Source organism: Rhinolophus sinicus, chromosome 18 (genome assembly GCF_057876585.1).
Source record: "Rhinolophus sinicus isolate RSI-liver-muscle chromosome 18, RSI-T2T, whole genome shotgun sequence".
NCBI classification, from domain to species: Eukaryota; Metazoa; Chordata; class Mammalia; order Chiroptera; family Rhinolophidae; genus Rhinolophus; species Rhinolophus sinicus.
The window spans coordinates 62515152-62537003 of NC_142518.1; positions in this window are offsets into that span (position 1 = coordinate 62515152).

Genomic DNA, 21852 nt, shown 5'->3' on the forward strand with positions numbered 1-21852 from the left:
TCTATTTTGTATACCTGAAACTAATATACTCATAATATTGCATGCTAATGATATGTTTTTTAAAACCTTAAAAAAAAGAGTTGAGGCAGTATTATCACTAGTTCTGAGAGATACCTTTACAACTGGCAAAACATACTTAAATTTGCTTTGGTTATCAGAGGTATCAGAGTTTGGAAAGCTACTTAACCGTCATCTCCTCCTGTAGAGCCTATCATGGTAAACCACCTGGACACCCAAGACAGAAAGAAACCTAAGAATCATCCTTGAGATGTTCTTTTCTTTAAATTCACACCCCCTATCTATGTTGATTCTACCTCCTTGATATATTTTGAATCTCTTCTAGAAACCTATAATTAGTAACTCCAATCATGCCTATCAATTCCCATTTCTACTACCTTAGTTTTGTTTTTTAATTACCTGGGTGATTATAAATCTATCTAGTCTGCCTGCCATTAGTTTCTCCTCTCCCAAACACTCCGAAATTGTCTAACAAAATATTTTCTCCAAAATGCAAATATTAGGTTATTTGAAAATCTATGAGAGACTCTCTGGTGCCTTTAAAACAAAGCCCACACTCCTTAATATGAGTTACAAGGAATTGGTCTTTATTTTACCTCTCTAATTTCATCTCTGGCCACTTCGTAACTCCAACCAGTTTGGTCTCCTTACAGTTTGTTCCTCCTGAAGGCTTCTCACTCCATGGTTTTGTACAAGCCATTGTTTCCCATATCTGGGAAGTTTCTCTTATACTCTTTATTACCAAACCTCAGCACTCTTTTTATTATTTAGAATTGTGTTTAATGGCACATAATAGAAAAGTGACTACAATGGCTTAAACAAAAGTCAAAAGGAAATAGAAGTTGAATGATATCATCAAGGACCAACACTCCTATTTTTTAAATATTTTACCATTATTATAATGAGGCTTTTGTATTCGTGGCTGCAAGATGATGATTCCATCTCTAGATTTTATACCTGCATTCCAAGCATGAAGAAAGGGAAAAGAACCTGTGTGTTAAGTTTGTTTTCATCAGGAAAAAAAATTATTTTCAACAAAGCCCCGTCCAATAGACTTTTACTTACATGGTCACTCATACCTAGAATGGTGTATGAAGGGGTAAGTAGTTTTTAACTAGACACAATGCTGCCTCAAAAAATACAGGGTTCTGTTTTTGAGTAGGAAGGGAAGAATGAACACTGTCTGCCACATGCTTTTCCCTGGTTACTTCTTATAAGATTTAGATCAAGCTTCACCTTCTCTTGGAAGCTTTTCCTGACACCACAGGTCTAGGCTCAGGGTCCTCCTCTGTGTTCCCAGACTAGTGCCTGGAAAATAGAAGGCACTCGATACATTTGGTTGATTGAATGATTGACTGACTGAATGAATGAAAGTTACCTCTATTCCTCGTGCCTTTAGCACACTATATTGTAACCATCAGTTTAGGTGTTTGCTTCTTCACAAAACTACGTTTTCTAATACCAATGGCTGTGTTTTATTCATCTTTGTATTTCACCATTTAATAAATGCTTATTGGATGAACACATAACAGAACACATTTTAAGATGAGATTGTATAAGCAAATTGCAGTGGTCAGAAGGGCATTAGGATTAAATTTTCCTCTCTGTTGGGGAATGGCAGTAGGCATTTATATAAATAAAGTTAGCAAAGCAGTACACCAATCTTACAACTCCATCAGCTAACTAATTCCAATAGCTGAAGCCACTGTATTTCTGCCCATGGGTTCAACTTCATCCCCAGTTCTGGAACCAGAATCTTAATGCTTATTTCTGCCATCTATATTTTGATCGCATCCTGACCTCCTGCCTTATTATAACCAGTCTTAGCTTCATACCTAACCTAGAATCCATGTCTAGAGTTTGTCTTTCTTTGTGATTAGGTTCTGCCTGTTTTGAACTTTATCTTTATGACTTGTTCTTTGGCATATGTTGCAAGATCCCTTTATACCAATTATTGGCCTTGGTGGACCTCAACATATTATCTGGGCTCTGTTTAACTGTCTGGGCCCCTTCCTAATGTCTCCTGTTGTGAACTTTCCCGATTGCCTGCCTCCCTGCCTACCTGACACCTGTAAGTCTGTCTAGGTTCTCAGGCCCATTCTCTCCCTCTCTGGCCCCTTCTGTCAATGTGACCAAAGCCTGGTTCTTCCATTTGTGAGTGTGGCTGCGTTCACCTAAGGAGTACTTTGTCAGAGAATAACTGGAATGAAAGAGGGAAGCAGATATCTCATAAGAAATCTGAGAAATATTCAGAGAGTTCAACGAAACTGAACTCTTTATTAAATACAAAATTGTCAACTAACTTGCATAATGCTTTCTGTTTCTTAAAAGTCTTAGGAAACCAACAGCTGCATTTTTCTTTTTCGTATAAGTGGTGGCTACCGTTAACCTTTCTATTTCAGATTTATGATAGTAGCCACAGGAAAGTGTAAGTGTAGTGTTTTTCAGAACAGTTACCTTGTTTTCTCTAGTGGCATTTACTACTAAAGTGGAGGTATCAGCAAGAAAAAAAAATCTAACATTATGCTTTTTATGAAATATCACTATATGTAAAGTCAAATTCTCTTCACACACGAATGGCTATACCTCTATGTCCAGTTGTCTACATAGGGTACAATTCCTCCTTACTCCTAGTATGCTTATACACAGACTCACCTGAAATAATCCGTATAGGGGTAGGTAGTAGATAATTCATATCTAATAAACATTGTGGAAGTGGGCAGATTCATTCAAGCTTCTATGCCTCATAAGAGGTCTGATAATTAAGTTCGTGAACTTGTTGCAATGATGTTGCTAACCTTTTTTGATATCAGGGGGATTATTCATTATGAATTTGTACCAACTGGACAAACAGTTAACCAAGTTTACTATTTGGAAGTGCTGAAAAGGCTGTGTGAAAAAGTTAAATGACCTGAACTTTTCGCCAATAATTCATGGCTCTTGCTTCATGACAATGCACCAGCTCACACGGCACTGTCTGTGAGGGAGGTTTTAGCCAGTAAACAAATAACTGTATTGGAACACCCTCCCTACTCACCTGATCTGGCCCCCAATGACTTCTTTCTTTATCCAAAGATAAAGGAAATATTGAAAGAAAGATATTTTCATGATATTCAGGACATCAAGGGTAATACGATGACAGCTCTGATGGCCATTCCAGAAAAAGAGTTCCAAAATTGCTTTGAAGGGTGGACGAGGCACTGGCATCGGTGCATAGCTTCCCAAGGGGAGTACTTCAAGGTGACTGTAGTGATATTCAGCAATGAGGTATGTAGCACTTTTTCTAAGATGAGTTTGTGAACTTAATTGTCCGACCTCATACATTGGGGCCTATAGACACTAGTTTTACTAGTACAAAGCATAAGGATGATTCCTTGTCTTCAACTCTTGTGAATGAGACCTGCTAATTTCCTTAGTCTTCCACTCATTTTGCTAATCATGATTCAGCTATAATCAACTCTAAATATTATAGTTTAAGGGTGCATAATATAAATAGTAAGTGCTGGGGCAGATTCGCCCAAATCATACCATTCCTTATCCCATGTTGCTCTATGTCTTAGAATCCAACTAAGCATAGGTGGAGTGGACACGGGCAATCCTTTCATTCCTATCTGGTTACTCTCATGTCAGTTAAATCTTTATTGAGACGCTGCTATGTGCACGGTCCTATGCTAGATAGAGGACTATAAGAAGTCTGAGATAAGGCGTCTGCCTTCAGAAAGATTACCATCTAGTTGACTGGCAGAGGAGACAGTCCTCTCAGTAATAATCAACAGTTAAAGGCTTAAATAACAACAGAAAACCACAGTAAATGGGAAATCTCAAACTCAGTTTAACTGCCAGTAGGAGCAGTGCCCTCTGGCTCCCCTATTAATAGAAAAGCAACCAGTTCTACCTTGCAGGGCTTTTCACAGTTGAAGAACACTTCATATAAAATAATCAGATGGTTCACAAAATACTCAGTATGGCAAGTATAAACATTTCCTTCATTTTTCAACTATCACTGGAAAATATCCCTCCCTAACTTAAAAAACGTCTAAGTGCCTTTTCAAATAGTGTTTACATCGTACACCTTGTTCTTGATTTCAAATGCATTCTTAACATAATTTAAGATTGAGTAATAATTCAGGAGTCAATTCCGATACTGTTACAGAGGAAACTACTTAAGCCCTTGGAGAAATAAACAAGACGAGAGGTTTGAGAAGTCAAAGGAAAAGTACTTATATTTCAGATCTTTCATATTCCTCCCGTCCATATTCTCCAACTGGAAAAAGAACTTGTGTCTGCCAGTTGGTAGCCTGACCTTAGACCAAGTTTAATTAATTGGCAGTCTTCTCCAGCTGTCATCTGTCCTCATTTGCCTAGGCGGAGCACATTACTGAAGCTGAGAGTCCAACCATGACCTTCTTGGTCCACTGAGCTGCAGTGACTCAACAGCTGATCAGATCTACCTCCTCTTTCCCCTGTGCCCCAAACCACATCACACCTCCCAACAGAGGCCAACTTGAACTTCCCAGGCTTAGATCAGTGTTTCTCAAAGAGTGGTTTCTGGACTGGTACATTGCAACTTCACTGTGGTGTCTGTAAAATTGCAGATTCCCGGACCTTGTTCTCAGAGATTCTGATAGAGTAGCTATGGGATGGGGCTTGAGAACATGCATTTTAACATGTTCTTCTATGTGACTCTCATGTCAATAATTTGATTGATGATGCTAATACAATTAGGGAACAAGACCCAACGCCTGTGGGATACAAATAGTGTAGTCAAAGGCCAAGATGGTAATAATTCCATCTGCTGGTTATACATTGAATGTGAATAAGAATCTCTCAAGAAGCTTGTTAAACATATAAGGGTCCCACCTTTGGTGCTACCCCAAAACCAAAGGAATTATAAAGTGGGCCTGGACATCTGTGCATTTAAAAGGCTTCCCTAGGTCATGCTGATGTATTGTAACAGTTGAGATCACCTGCACTAGTTTAACTGCTTCGAGGTATCCAGCAGCTGGCAGAGTGAGAGAGGTTACTCACAGGAGATCCAGGCACTTGTTACCCATTATTGCAGTGTACAGGTTTTAAAGGACAAAGCTACACACATTGTGTAAGTGGATTACAAAATGTAATAAGGGATACTTTAACTGAATGTGGTTGGAGTAAACATGCTGCAGGCCTTGGGGATGGAGGGAAGCAAACATTTGCAACATTATGGAAGAAAGGAGGAGGGAATGAAAAGATACCATGGTGAGAGGTAGGTGACAACAGATCCTGAGACAGGCAAGTGTTTCTGCCTCTGGCCTCACGCCCTCTATAATCACAGCAAATCAGCCACCCTCCCCACATTATGAAGGGCTGAGGGCTAAGGAAGAAGCAAGTACTTACGTGGAGATAGTAGGGTTTTGTCCTCGGTCATTTTAACTACCAGTTCTGTAAAATCAGCAGAATACCCTCTCTCTCTCGCTCCAAGAGCAATGGAGGATGCATTACAGACACAGAGGTATCTCACACTACCACACATATTCTCGTGCCATCTGCTAATTGCTCCCTGCTCATCGTTTGGAGTAACCCATCCAGGCAGGCAGGTGACATGCTCGTCTGGAACAAGAGAGCATTTCATCCCATGCCACTGCCTATATCTTATGACTGTCGATTCTTTCTCTATTTTCCCTCTGAGTCGGGAAGGGTGTCTTAGGGGTGGAAGTGACAATCAAGTAGGAGGGTGGAACTAATTTAAATCTACTACTGAGAGTCACTATATCTTGACACATGGTTCCAGAGTGCAACTAAAAAGGAACTTGGGGCTAAAAGGAAATATATAAGAACTCTTCTATTTCAGTCCATCTCCTGGAACACATCATAATTCACCTCCAGGCTCCATAGCACCAAACTCCCTCCAAATGTAGTCACCTCCTGGACATCATCTAATGTTGCACTAGCATTTCTAACATTACATAGCAAAAACCAAACCTATCTCCTCTAATCCAATTTCTGTTAATGTCATTATCATCCTTCCAATTAGAAACATACAGGTTGTCTTCAATTTCGCCCTTGACTTTATCACCTACCTTCAATCTAGACTTTAGACTATTACTGATCCAAGCAGTAACGAGTAGGATACTGGGGAACATAGAGGAAGGGATGTTCGGGAGATAGTTGATAGGACTCACCTCCTGGAACAGTCTCCTTCACCTCTTCTCTTCCAGGCTTTCATCTACCTCCTCCTAATTCTTCCCACCCACGGACTTGTAACTCCTCGTCCAAAAACCCTCACTTTGCCCCTCAGGTTTACCTTCCACCACTCCTCCTGCACACAAAAATAGTTGTTGTAGCTTTCTCCCACTATTCTGCTACTTGTAACCTAAACTTTAGCCAAATTCTACCATTCCTTCTTTCCTGAACATGCGCCCTTGTTTCCCTTGCTCCCCTCACTCAAAGTTTTTACTGATGTCCTTCCCATTGTTTGAAAATCTCCCCCCCTTCCTGTTAAATCCTTATTCACCCTTCAGAATCCGCCCCAAAGCAACCTCCCCTGGCCTCCAACTGAATGCATTCTTTCCTTCTCTGGACTAAGAAGCACTCTGTCCCTTATCAGATCCTGCCTTGTCACACTCTGCCCCCACCTAGAGGATGGAAGGCTTGGAATTCCACATAATGCCTAGAAGTACCTCTGCCATAGTAATTGCGCTAAAAATTGTGTTGATGAGACTAGCCATTCTGCCAGGTGTGAGGTGGTATCTCATTGTGGTTTTGATTTGCATTTCCCTAACAGTTAGTGAAGTTCTGCATTGGATTTGTGCCTGAGCAGCCTCAAGCCCAAAGAACACGCCAGGTGAGGTGACTGAGTGTGGGACATAGGTTATTGAGACATACTGGAGAGAGTGGGGGGGCGGGGGGCGGGGCTGAAGGGGGCGACTGGCCGGAAGGGTAGTGATCCCCACACAGGTGGAGAAGAAGCCGGGTAATATAGGTACAGCAAAATAAAGAGCATTCCTGGGAGAAATCATCTGGCATCCTTCCCTGCAGGCCTGCTCTCATGCACACAGTGTCCCAAGAAGCCTGGAGACCTTGACTGCCGGCCAGTGTACAGAACTAGCTGTCTGATAAGCAGCATTCCCATGGAGTCAGGAGACCTTGAATTTCTGCTGGCTTATCTGCTTGTGGGCCAGGGCCCTAAAGGACTTTTTCATATATCTGTTGGCCCTCTGTGTGTCTTCTTGGGAGAAGTGTCTGTTCAGGTTCTCTGCCCATTTTTAAAATTTGATTGTTTGGGGGTATTTTGTTGTTGAGTTGTATGAGCTCTTTATATATTTGGGGTATTAGCCCCTTATCAGAGGTGTTGTTTGTAAATATATACTCCCATTTGGTTGGTTGCCTCTTTGTTTTATTGATGGGTTGTTTTTTGTTTTTTGTTTTGCTGTGCAGAAGCTTTTTAGTTCGATATAGTCCCATTCACTGTCACAATGGCTGTCATCAACAAGACAAATAATAACAAGTGTTGGAAAGTTTGTTGAGAAAAAGGAACCCTCATACACTGCTGGTGGGAATGTAAATTGGTACAGCCACTGTGAAAAACAGTATGGGGTTCCTAAAAAAATTAAGAATAGAATTACTATATGATCCAGCAATTTCTTTTCTGGGTATCTCCCTAAAAAATCTGAAAACACTTATCCTTAAAGATATACCATTATGTACCCTTATGTTCATTGCAGCATTATTCACGGTGGCCAAGACACGGAAACAACCAAAGTGTCCTTTGATAGATGACTGGATAAAGAAGATGTGGTACATTTACACAATGGAATACTGCTCAATCATAAGAAAAGATGAAATACTGCCATTTGTGACAACATGGATGGATCTTGAGATTATCATGCTAAGTGAAGTAAGACAGGAAAAGTCGAGAACCATGATTTTATTCATATGTGGGATATAAAACTGAAAGCAACAAATGATTAAGACAAACAAACAAACAAACAAACAACTCATAGACACAGACAACAGTTTAGTGGTTACCGGAGAGTAAGGAGGGGAGGAGGGAGACAGAGGAGGGTAAAAGGGGTCAAATATATGATGAAGGAAGGAGAACTGACTCTGGGTGGTGAACATGCTGTGCAATATATAGATGATGTAATACAGAATTGTACACCTGAAAACTATATAATTGTGTTAACCAATGTCACCTCAATAAATTTAATAAAAACCAATCGTGTTGAATGAATGAATTTCCACTTCCTCAACTTCTAGGGAAATTCCCTAAGTTAAACCAACTTTAACTAATAAAAGAGAAGATTTTTATCCCAGCACATGCCTTGGTCTCTTTCTCTTTCTCTCTGTGCTCGTCTGTCTCTATCTCTATGTCTAGCTCTTTCTGTCTCTGTTACTTTCTCTCTTCATCCTTCTCTGTGTCTCCTCACCCTTCCTATATCTGGCATTGTTGACCTATCTCTTTTTTCATGATCTTTTCGTTCTTCTGTCAGTATGTCTTTGACGTTTGCCCTGCATTCCTTGTCTTCCTGTCTGTCCATTTCTGTTTCTCTGGCGTGGTGCCGCCTTCCTACCTGTAAATCAATCTCTGAAGCTCTTTCAAAGCCTCGCTTCAACTGTAACTCAAAATAGAGTGTTATTGGACCTTTTCAAGTTGGAACTCAGAGAGAAGGCTAAAGCCTGAAAACCTGGAACTCTGAAGGAAATCAACTTTCCAGGGACAGGTGACTATAGTAAAGGGTTTGAATAGCAAATCCTTAGATTCTCCAAATGCTTAATTCACATAATAAGGCTTAAAGATATAAAAGGTGACCCACAACAACTAATCACAATGAGAAAGCTAATATCTCTAACTCTGGCTTCAAAGATACAGGTTAGAAAGCAAATGAAAAGTTCTAGGAAATCACTGACTACTTTGGCACCTTGCCCAGGAGACTCTAAGGATTCATATATAAGCATAAACATAGAATTGAAACTAAAGGTCTTAATAATCATAACGACAGCTATCTTTTCAGTGTCTACCGTGAGACAAATATCTCGTACACTTTAATTCATTTAATCCCCAAACATTTTATGGACATGGAAACTGAGGTTGAGGGTGGTTAATTGACTTCATAATCAGTTATCCTTAAGGAGAGGAGTCAGGATTTGAACCCAGGTGTTGTCTGCTTCCAAAGCCTGAGCTGCTAAGCTCTCCAGCTTCTTTCAAACTTGTCAGCTCTTAAGAATCCCCTGGGTGCTGATTAACCCTTAAGAATCCTTAACTTCACCCTTAACTCCTACCAAATCCCAGGCAAGGGCCCATCCTGGTGACTCCTGAATTTTGACCAAAGTCAATAGAGAAATGGAGCTTTATTGGTGGAATGAAAGTGAGTAGAAGAGCATGCTGTATTTATGTGAGGGGGTTGGAATCTTTCTGATACTCTTAAAAATCATACCATGTAGGTGATTGACTCTTTCACCTTTTCAAAGCTCAGCCCTTATTATAAGAAAAGATTTTTTCTTTTAACTAATGGAATGGACCTGATACTAATAATAGGAAACACCAAGAACATGTACAGGCTGAAGATTCAAAAGAACAATGACTTACTGTGTCAGGCCTTATGCCAAATGATTTACATGAATCCTCTAATCGGATACTCACAATTAACTTGTGAATAGCTACTTTAGTTATCTGCATTTTACAGATGATGAGAATGAGTCTCAGAAAAATTACTTGTCCAAGATCTAAGATTCCAGCCCAGGTTTGTCTGACTACAGCTTGTGCCCTTAACACTCTGCTGCCCAGCCTCCACTACAAAAATGTCAAAGAAAGATTCAGAAAAACTCACCGATTGCAGATCCCTAATGACACATGAAAATATTTTTTATGGTATTCAGGGTGTTTTGAAATGTATTTTGAGGTTATTACTTTGGAGGGAAAGCACAGGGTTCTTCCACCAAAATATTCCTTGGTATCTTGGAGAGGGTTACTCATTTAATCTAACATGGCAATTCTTGTGTTCTCATCTTCTTAGGTTTATCAGCAACTAATTCCTTTGGTCAACTAGAGTAGCATTTGGAGCAATTCTTTCAAATTCACTGTGAATTTAGAACCCTTTTCTGAATCCCCAGAACCTCAAATTTCCCAAATTTACAGACTTTAAGACATATATATATATATATATATATATATATATATATATATATATATATATATGTTTCCCCCTTTATGGTGGTCAAAGTTTTCCCCAAAGTAGAATAATGAGGGGAGAAAACATGAAGATATTCTTTTCTTTTTTTGAATTCTCCCCTGTTCCTGAAAATTTTCTCCTCATTATGCAAGGAAAAACAATACTGATGTCGAATATATATATATATATATATATATATATATATATATATATATGCCTCTCAACTGGCAGTACAAGATGTGATACATATGTATAAGGAACTTGTCAACAATTCTTTTCATCTCATAAAGCTCTACCAAAATTATATATCCTTAAATAAAAGTCTAACAGCTTTCAAATATCTGAGTAGTTATGATGTCCCAATATAGAATCCTTTTCTTCTATCCAAATTTTACAAATAAGAATAATTCAGAATTTTTTAAAAACTTCAGCTTCTAAAAAAATCAAGTGATTGTCAAAATGGATACATTTACTGCATGAATCATTAACTGATTTATACAACTTAGTAACTTCACATAATGGAAGAATACTTTTTTACATACGTCTGATGTTGACACCCTGCAAAATTGTTTTATTTTTAACAAAGTAATGCACAAATTGGGTACAAACTTAATCAGTAAAGAATGGCTGCCCCCTTTTTTCCCACAGTTCCATTTCCATTCCTAGTAGGCAACCATTTTTTAATATTTGGGGGTTTAGTTCTTCTGTTAACTTATATGCTAAATTAATAACATATTTTCTGTAATAAATCTCATATACTCATCATTTAGCTACACACATTATGAACATTTATTTTGCCAATATTGCTTCATCCACAACCTTTCTACTTTTTTCCTAGAGTTTCTTTTTGTTTCAGCTTTTATCTCCTTAGCTGACTAGTCGGTGGAGCAGGGGTCAACTGTAACTTTTAGCTCCAATGTCCAGCTCCGACCCCTTGCTCAATGCCTGGAAACTCTCCATCTTTGCTCTGTTGTTTTGAAAGCAAACAATTTAGGTTGCTGGGAACACAAGAGATAAAGTGGAATCTGTAATGCTGGGCCACTTTTTTTTCATAAATGGCATTTATTAGTTTTATATTTTTTGTATAATTTATATACAATGAATTGCACATATTTAAAGTGTAAAATTTGACGTTTCAAAATACATATTTACCCGTGAAACCATCACCACAAAGTAATGAACACATCCCTTACCCCAATATGTTTTTTCATGTCCTCCTGCCTCTCCGCACACACATTCCCCAATCCAGAAACCACTGCTTTTGACACTATAGATTAGTTAATATTCTCTACCATTCTAAATAAATGGAATCATACAATATGTACTCTTTTGGTCTGGCTTCCTTCACTCAGTATAATTATTTTGAGATTTATTCATACTGTATGGATCCATAGTTCTTTCATTTTGGTTGCTGAGTAGTTGTCCATTGAATGGATATACGACAATCAGTTTATCCATTCACTGCTTGACAGACATTTGGATTGTTTCTAGTTTGTAGCTATCACAAATAAAGGTGTTATGAACATTCATGTATAAGTCTTTGTATGAACATGTGTTTGCTTTTGCCTTGTGTAAATACGTAGGAGTGGAATGGCTGAATTGTGTGATAGGTGTCTGTGTAACTTTTTAAGAAACTGCTTTTCCGAAGTGATTGTACCATTTTATATGTATACATGTAGTGTATGCGAGTTTCAACTCCTCCACATCCTTGCGCTGGGTATGATCAATATTTTAATTTTAGTCATTCTAATAGGTAACAAATAGTATCTCAATGTGGTTTATTTTGCATTTCCCATATGACTAATGTTATGAAGCAGCTTTTTATGTACTTATGAGTCACGCTTATATCTTCTTTGGTGACGTTTCTGGTCAAATTATTTTGACCAGAAATGGGCCTATTGCGTCAGGGATCTCAAGACCACTCTCAAGTTTGATAATTCACTAGAAGGATTTACAAGAATCCAAATGGGTTTTACTCATGGCTAACATTTGTTACAGAAAACGTATATAGAGCAAGAGCAACAGGAGTAAGATATCCATTGGGTGGACTCTAGAATGGTTAGGCTTCCGTGTCCTTTCCCATCTGAAGTCACATAGGATATGCTTTTCCCGTAGCTGTGAACTGCAGGGACAGATGTGAGACTCTCTGTACAGAGTCTCAGAGTCCAAGGATTTTATGGCAGGCTGGGCACCTAGGTATATTGTGCCAGGCAACCAAAACTCAGGACCCCGACGATGAAATCAGGTGTGCATCACCAGTCCTGATGTTTGCGCAAAGTAATTCTGGCAAGATAGTGCAACATGGTTCATTGTTCTGGGTGTACACAATAAAATCCTCAGTTGTTAACGGAAAGAACCATCCAAGTACCACATTTTCAGAGGTTGTCCAATGATCAGTAACAGCTCCAAGGTCCCTTGGAGATGTGTGAAGAGTAAACAGTAAGGCCTGCTGTGTTAACTCTTCTCTCACACTCATTTTATTATCAAATTGTTTACTTATTATTGAATTTTAGGAATTCTTTATATATTCTGTATACAATCCTTTATCAAATATATGCTTTACAAAGATTTTTCTCCCAGTCCTTGGTTTATTGTTTTATTCTCCTAACAGTATCTTTCCAATAGCAGAAATTTTTAATGTCGATGAAGTTCAGTTTATCAATTTGTTATTTTATGTGTTTTGGATGTCATATCTAAGAAATGTTTGCCAAACCTAAGATTTTAAATAATTTTACTATGTTTTTCTTGTAGCATTTTTATACTTTTAGGTTTTTACATTTAGGTTTATGATCCATTTTGAGTTAATTTTTGTATCTTGTGTGACCTGTATTTTAAACCAAATCTTTGACATTAGAGCTTTTTACCTATAAATACTTAGGTATGTATCTCCAGTATATGAGAATTTTAAAAACATAATCACAATACCTTTATCATAATTGCTTAATAGCATCTGGTACCCAATCTGTGTTCGTATTTCCTCAAAATATCTTTTTGTCTATTTGAATTAGGACCTAAACAAAATCAGCATATTGCATTATGTTTAAATTGTTTCTTAAATCTCTAGTAATCTATAATATTTCTCTTAACCCATTTTCCAATGCCGTTTATTTTTTTTTAATAATCTAGGTCACTTGTGCCAAAGAATATCCCACATTCTGGATATGGCTGATTGTATCCTTGTGGTATTTTTAAGATGTTGCTGTGTCATTTCATGATTTATTGATCTTGGACATTATATATTTTCTCTGTGCTGTGAAAGATGAGGATTGGGCTAACATACTATTCTTTACGTCCCTCTCTTTAATTATCCCTTCAATATCTTTAGGAATGGAATAAACATGGAAGATTTTTGAAAAATCAGATGTATGATTATTTGATTTTTACCATGTAATGACTTTATTTAGACTTGGCTCTACCATAAACTACCATATACTATAATAAACTCGATTTTCTCCAATACAGTAACAGTAGGAGAGTGGAGAATAGAGATTTGAGAAATATTTCAGAAGAAGATCTGACAGTATTGAATGATGGAAGGAGGAAAGAAGGAATACAGAATGACTGCTCAGTCTCTGGTTTCAACAACTGAGTACATGGTGGTACCATTTAGAAGGATAGTGTCATGCAGGGCGGCCTGTGGGGTCTCTGCTCCCGCTCCCCACATAAGAACGCAGGATGTGGCTAGGCCAAAAAGGAACACCCACGGAGCCATAGGTAGGGGAGTCATACCGCTATAGTCTCAATGGAGGCTGGATTCACACGACGTGTGACCTGCTGTCCGCTTTTCTGCCAACCGACCGACTACTCTCCACTCCACTCCCCAGCACAGCCGTGGCAGTTATATTGGTGGCCAACGGCTCAAGGGCTACAGCTGACGGCCAACTAGCCACAGCTGACAGCCATCTACTACCTGAGCCAGCACCCCCCCACCCCCACAAGGCCGAGAGCCTGGAAACTGCACTCTGGGGCTCTGTCCCCACACTCCACCCCTACAGGGTCTCACCTCACAATCTATGTGACAAGTGTGTTCCATGAGGCTCCCTGTGCCATATTAGCCTATCGGCACCTACGGACGAAAAGAAACAGTAGTCTTAGGAACCAGCAATGGCAAATCCCTTCCCATGAGATTCACACAGGGGCTTTATCAAAATGAATATTATTGGGTTCCACCTTAGACCTGCTGAATCAGAATCACTGGTGGGGGGTTCCTGAGCCATCCTCATTTTGAATAAGTTCTCTAAGTGATTCTGAAGCAGATGCTTTGTGAGCTAAATTTTGTACAAACTAAGGTGGATCATGGGAATGTTCAGCTAAAGTGGAATGGAGATAAAAGGCTTTGGGGTTGATGAAGTCAAAGAATTGTGATCTTCAAGTTGCTACTCTCTTCTTGTCAGTTTTAGCAGGAGTCCTAGTGGGAAAACAGCGAATAGGAAGGTTTTGCAAGAGTATAATCAACTCCATCTGTTTTCCTTCATTTGAAAGGAAAAATGAACCAGATAAGACTAATTGCAGAGCAGTTTTCCTCTGAACTGGTCCTAAGTCAACCAGGAAGCACATACAGGCACTTTGATGAAAACGAAATTGATTTGGTTGATTGAATGTGGTTGTTAAAACAACAACAACAACAACAACAACAACACACCTATGAATTCCCCTGATTTTATTTTGACTTTTCAGCTGGTTATCTGGCACTTCATAATCAGCATTTCCTAGTGAATGCATCTTACCTGAAGTCACTAAATGTTTAGTCTTTCATTTGATTAATAATTCCAAGGATACAAATTTCCATGTTTCCCCTAATTTTTATCCTGAAAAGAGAAAAACCTCAAGTCAAGTCATTGTCTATTATTCAGTCAGAAGATGTTTCCATCTATGTCATCATAAAAATGATAACTGTATGTTTAGAGATACATTATTTGAAGTTCATCGTGAAATAGATTTCTCTTGAGAATTAATTCATGTGTGTCCTTACGGAATCACAGAGATGTATTCTCAAACTAAATTTGATGGCCTATGAATATTCTGCTATGGCTACAAATATTCTTCTGAGAAATCAGCTAACATGTTTTATTCTGTCAAAGCAGCTCTCAGGAGTTGGGTATATCTTGTTAGAAATATGCTCTCTAACTTCAAAAGATTGTAACGTATTACTTTGTTTTGCGAATAGTTGTGATTATATCTATTCATTCCTTGTAATTTTTCTATAAAAAACAGTATTATAAAAACAATTGCCTCCTTTGAAAAGACTACGATACCGGGCCCTTTCCTGTGATAAAATTAAGTCAATTCTGACCCCAAAATTAAATACAAAGAATGGTAAGATTTCCTAAGAGAACTAACTCTTTGTGTATTCACTAATCCCATGTATCATTCATAATTTCCTAAGATACATTTCCTGGCCCACATATTGTGCTAGTAATTTAGTAACGACTGAGAAGCAGATGACAGTCCCTGGTTAACACAGAAGTTAGAAGTTGCTTTAGAAAGCATAAGAGGTATGATAGGGAAAGAAACTGATTCCACCCAGGAGCTGAGGGATTATGTTGTATAAAAAAGAACTATAAAACCTAAAGAGAAGAGGGCCAGAGTATAAGGAATTGCCAGTGTGTGTGCAAATTTGTGTAAAAAAATACTAGACAAAAGAAATATAAACTGGGTCACTATAAAATTGTATTTTCTGTAGAAGAAGAGAGGCTCTAATGGAGTGTATATAAATATTCCCACAGGACCATGATATATATTTTTTTAATTCCATACTTACAAAACAACTTTTCAGTTATCGTATTAGTTTGCTAGCTACCATGTTTCCCTGAAAATAAGACCTGCCCGGACAATCAGCTCTAATGCGTCTTTTGGAGCAAAAATTAATATAAGACCTGGTCTAATTTTACTATAATATAAGACCCAGTCTTTAATATAATATAATAATATAATATAATATAACATAACATAATACTGGGTCTTATATTAATTTTTGTCCAAAAGACGCATTAGAGCTGATTGTCTGCCTAGGTCTTATTTTCGGGGAAACACGGTATTATATTAGTTGCTAAGGCTGCCAGAGCAAAGTACCACAGAGTGGGTGACTTAAACAGAAATTTGTTGTCTCACAGTTCTGGAGGGTAGAAGTCCGAGATCAAAGAATCAGCAGGGTTGGTTTCTTCTCAGGCTTCTCTTCTCGGCTTGCAGATGGCAGTCTTCTCTCTCTGTCTTCACATGGTCTTCCCTCTGTGTGTTTCTGTCCTAATTTCTTTTTATAAGAGCAGTGCTCATTGGTTTAGGTCCTACCCTAATGACCTCATTTTAACTTAATTACCTCTTTAATGACCCTATCTTCAAATACAGTCATATTCTGAGATACTGGGGGTTAAGACTTCAACATGTAAATTTTGAGGGGATACAATTCAGCACATAACAGTTATTATTTCAGATTTCCACATACATTAATACAAAGATCCTATAAATATGTATCATCTAATATAAATTTAAAAATCAGTATTTTGACAATATCTAGTTGACTGTGAGTTACCTTTCTGAAGGTGTGATCTGTCTGGGGAATCAACATCCATTTCTGCATACCTAGTCTGTTCGAGGCACTGGTATAGGTGCTAGGGCTGGAAAGACAAAGGAAACACATCTCTTATCCTTGAGGAGTTTGCAGTCTGGAGTAGGGGAAATAATATAAACAAGCAAGTATAATAAAATGTGCTAAACATTATTACAGAGGAAATGAAATGTTGAATGAGCAAATTCAGCTAGACTCATGGTGACCCAACCAAGATAAAGCAATGTATTAAAGTCCTAGAATATTGCCTAATTAATAATTCTGAGTAAAGTATTAGAGCTTATTATTTTTAAGACTTAATTTATTCATCTACTTAGTTTTTTGCCTAAAGTCTTAAAACCCATTTCATATAGATAAAAAACAGCGTTATAAAAACAGCTGCTTATATTTGTAGAAAAAAATTCAGGGGGTGGCTGGTTGGCTCAGTTGGTTAGAGCGTGCTGCTAATAACACCAAGGTTGCCGGTTCGGTCCCACATGGGCCACTGTAAGCTGTGTTCTCCTTACAAAAAAAAAAATTCAGCAGAAATACGTTAATTTTTTGTCATAATTTGATAGTCATGACTTTGCAGAATGTATTATACAAAATAAAAGTCAGTCTTGATAGGACACTATAAGATAAGCCATCACTGAACACAAGGCTATATGTAAGAACTCTGAAATCCAAGGGCAGTTAAAAAAATCAAACTATACATATATTGTTTGCCAAGAACTAGAACAATCCCTAATGATATATAAGAAACAGGGTATTAAAGTAGTGCATAACCCAGCTCATTATCAAGTACTGTCTCACTTAGCAGATATCTACCTTATAAACGTTATCCTGAAGTTATGACACACTTCAAGAAGCGTTCAGCACATTCTAAATTATTTTCCATGATACCACCATTTTTCTGGTAACCAAAGATAAATTGATCACAAATCTGTACATACACCAGTGAATCTTCACTATAGATCTCTTTTCTCTTTAGTTCTTCAAAAATGCTGTTAGGAGTAAAAAAAGAAGGTTTTAGGTTGGTAAATGCCACCAAGAAAAAGTCAGAGAATTGTCTTTGGAGTTGTGTATTCAAAACAGTACTCTAACATGAGTCTAACAAATAAAAAGAAATATGGCATGACAAATGCTAACAACTTAACGACAAAGTTGTCAAGCGTTGATGAACCTATTCCATAAAAAAAAACAAAACAATTTTTTCTTCATATTGATTTTTTCTTCCTCAGCTTTCTTGAAATAAAATACATAGCTATGTGATTTAGCTTTGAAATATGTAAAATGAGAAAGTTGAACTAAATTAATTTTATGGTCCTTGTCAATGAAGAGTCTGAGATTTTACTTTATGTACAAATTAACAAGTTAGTCAGCCAGTTTTACAGATGCTGGCAGAAGACACAAGACTCCATGGTCAGAGACAAAGGACAGTTTATTAATACCAGCAATAGCAGTTGCTAGAGTATCAGCATTTGTACCAGTTCCGCGCCCCAGTTCCCATAGGGTGATGCAAAGAGGGCTAGAAGATACCTGCCCATACAGTAGGGTACATTATAAGAGAGGAATCCTGAATTTATCATTTATAATGGGCAATAATCTCGAGGGAAACCCTGTTTCTGTTTTCCATGACTCTTCTTATACAAAGTCTTTTTAAAAATTGAGATATAATTCACATATCATAACCCTTTCAAAGTATACAATTCAGTGGTTATGACTATATTCATAAAGTTGCGCAACCATCACCACTCTATAATTCCAGAACATTTTCCATCATCTGAAAAATAAGCCTCATACCATTAGCAGTCACTCCCCCTTCTTCCTCTGCACAAGTCCCTGGGCAGCACTAATCTACTTTTGTCTCTGTGGATTTGTCTAGTTTGGACATTTCATGTAAATGGAATCATATAATATGTGTCCTTCCTGTGACAGGCTTCATTCACTTAGCATAATGTTTTCGAGGTTCATCCATGTTGTAACATGCATGGGTTCTTAATTTTTTATGGCTGAATAATATCCATTGTACGGGTATAACACATTATGTTTATTCATAAGTTGATGGACATTTGGGTTGTTTTAATCTGACTATTATGAATAATGGTGGTATGAATATTCATGTACAAGTTTTTGTGAGGACATGTATTTTCTATTCTCTTGGGTATATAATTAAGAGTAAAATTGCTGAGTCATATGGCAATGGTATGTTTAACTTTTTGAAAAACTGCCAAACTGTTTTTGAAAGCAGCTGCACCATTTTACATTCCCATCAGCTCTGTATGAGAGTTCCAATTTCTCCACATCCTTGCCAACATTGTTATTTCCCATCTTCTCAATTGCACAGCCATCAGAATGAGTGTGAAGTGATATCTCATTGTGGTTTTCATCTGCATTTCCCTAATGGCAAATGATATTGAGCATCTTTCCGTGTGCTTATTGGCCATTTTCATATCTTCTTTTGAGAAATGTTTATTCAAACCGTTTGCCCTTTTAAAAATTGGATTGTTTGTCTTCTTATTGTTGAGTCGTAAGAGTTCTTTACGTATTCTAGATAGTAGACCCCTATCAAAGAAATGATTTGCAAATATTTTCTGTGGGTTATCTTTTTAATTTTTTGATGGTGTCTTCTGAAGCACAAGTGTTTAATTTTAATGAAGTTCAATTTATCTTTTTTTCAGTTGTTTGTCCTTTTAGTGTTAGATATAAGACACCAAAGCCAGAAATAATTACAGCTACGTTTTCTTGTAAGAGTTGTATAGATTTAGTTTTTTCCATTTAGGTGTTTGATCCTTTTTGAGTTAGTTTTTATATATGATGTGAGGTAGGAATCCAACTTCATTCTTTGTTGTGTTTCTACCCAGTTGACTGAGCACCACTTGTTGAAAATACTACTATTTCCCATTGAATATTTCCCTTGTCCAAAATGAACTTACCATGAATGATTGGTTTATTTTTGGCTTATTTTCATGAGAGTACCACACAGTCTTGATTACTGTAGCTTTCTACTAAATTGTGAAATCAGGAAGATGACGAAATCCAATATTCTTTAGTCACTTTTATTCAACACTATTACTAATGGTTCTAGCTTGAGCTATCCAGCATGAAGAGAAGTGAAATAATCCAGATAGCAAAGGATTAGTTAAAACTGTCTTTATTGGGCCAACCCAGTGGCTCAGGCGGTTGGAGCTCCGTGCTCCTAACGCCGAAGGCTGCCTGTTCGATTCCCTCCAGTGGGCTCTCAACCACAAGGTTGCCTGTTTGACTCCTCGACTCCCACAAGGGATGGTGGGCTCCGCCCCCTGCAACTAAGATTGAACACAACACCTTGAGCTGAGCTGCCGTTGAACTTCCAAATGGCTCAGTTGGTTGGAGCGCGGCTCTCAACCACAAGGTTGCCCGTTGGACTCCCACAAGGGACGGTGGGCTATGCCCTCTGCAAGTAACAACGGCAACTGGACCTGGAGCTGAACTGCGCCCTCCACAACTATGATTGAAAGGACAACAACTTGACTTGGAAAAAAGCCTGGAAGTACACACTGTTCCCCAATAAAGTCCTGTTCCCCTTCCCCAATAAAATCTTTATAAAAAACAAAACTGTCTTTATTTGCAGAAGACATGATTGTCTGTGTCAAAAAACCAATAGAATCTACAAAAAAGCTACCAGAGCTGATAAGTGAGTTTAGCAAAATTGCAAGATATAAGACCAATATATAAAATCAATTGTATTTCTATATACTAGCAATGAACTACAGGAAATGAATTTTTTAAAAATACTATTTATGATATTATCAAAAACTATGACATATTTAGGAATTGACCTAACAAAAGAAGTAAAACCTTTAAACTGAAAAGAGAAAACATTACTGGAAGAAGTTAGAAAACACATAGATAAATGAAGAGATATGCCTTTTTCATGGATGGAAGGACTAAATTTTGTAAGCATGCCAATTCTTCCCAAATTGATCTGTAGAATCAATGCATTCCTACAAAGCCCCAGTAGGCCTTTTTCTTTCTTTCTTTTTTTTAATTCATAAGTTGATTCTAAAATTCATACAAAAATGCAAACAACTTTGAACAAGAAGAGCAAAGTGAGGGGGCTAACACTAATTTCAAAACTTATTATAAAACCATAGCAATCAAAACAGTGTGATATTGATGACCTAAGATAGACAAATAGATCAATGGAATAGAACATAAACAGTCCAGAAATAAACCCTAAAATATATGGGCAAATTACCTTTTACAAAGGTGTGAAATGGAAAAAAGTGCAAGGTGGATAGAGGATAGCTTTTTCAACAAATGGTAGTGGAAAAACTGGATGTCCATATGTAAAAACAAAAACAGAATTTCAATCCATACCTATACTGTTATGAAATTTAACTCAAAGGAGATCATAGACCTAAACGTAACACCTAAAACTATAAAACTTCTAGAAGAAAACATAGGAGAAAAATTTTAGGAACTCGAGTTAGGCAAAGATTTCTTAGATATCATACCCAGTGTACAGCCCGTAAAATAAAAATCAGTAAATTGGACTTCATCAAAATTAAAAACCTCTGCTTTCTAAAATGCACTCTTAAGAAAATAAGAAAACAAGTCACAGATTGGAAGAAAATATTTGCAAAGCATATATCTGATAAAAGCCTAGCATTTAGAATATGAGAAGAATCTCAAAACTCAATAATGAGAAAACAATCAACCCAATTAAAAATAAATATCTGAGCAGGCACTTCACAAAAGATATTTAGAGAGGAAATAAACAAGTGAAAAAATGTTCAAAACCTTAGTCATTAGAGAAATACAAATTAAAACCATGAGACACCAACACACATTTATCAGAATGGCTAAAATTAAAAAAGAATTTCCTTAGCAAGTATTGCCAAGGATGTAGAACAACTGGAACTCTTATACATTGCTGCTGGGAATGGAATACGATACTTCTTTGGAAAACAGTTTGGCAGTTTCTTTTCTTTTTTTTCTATATCTACAAAATATTTTTATTCATGACACATTTTTAATAGGTCTATGGAGGCACCACTGACATAAAATAAATTGTATATATCTAAAAGTACAATTTGATACCTATGACATATTCATATACTTGTGAAATCATCACCACAATCAAGATAATTAACG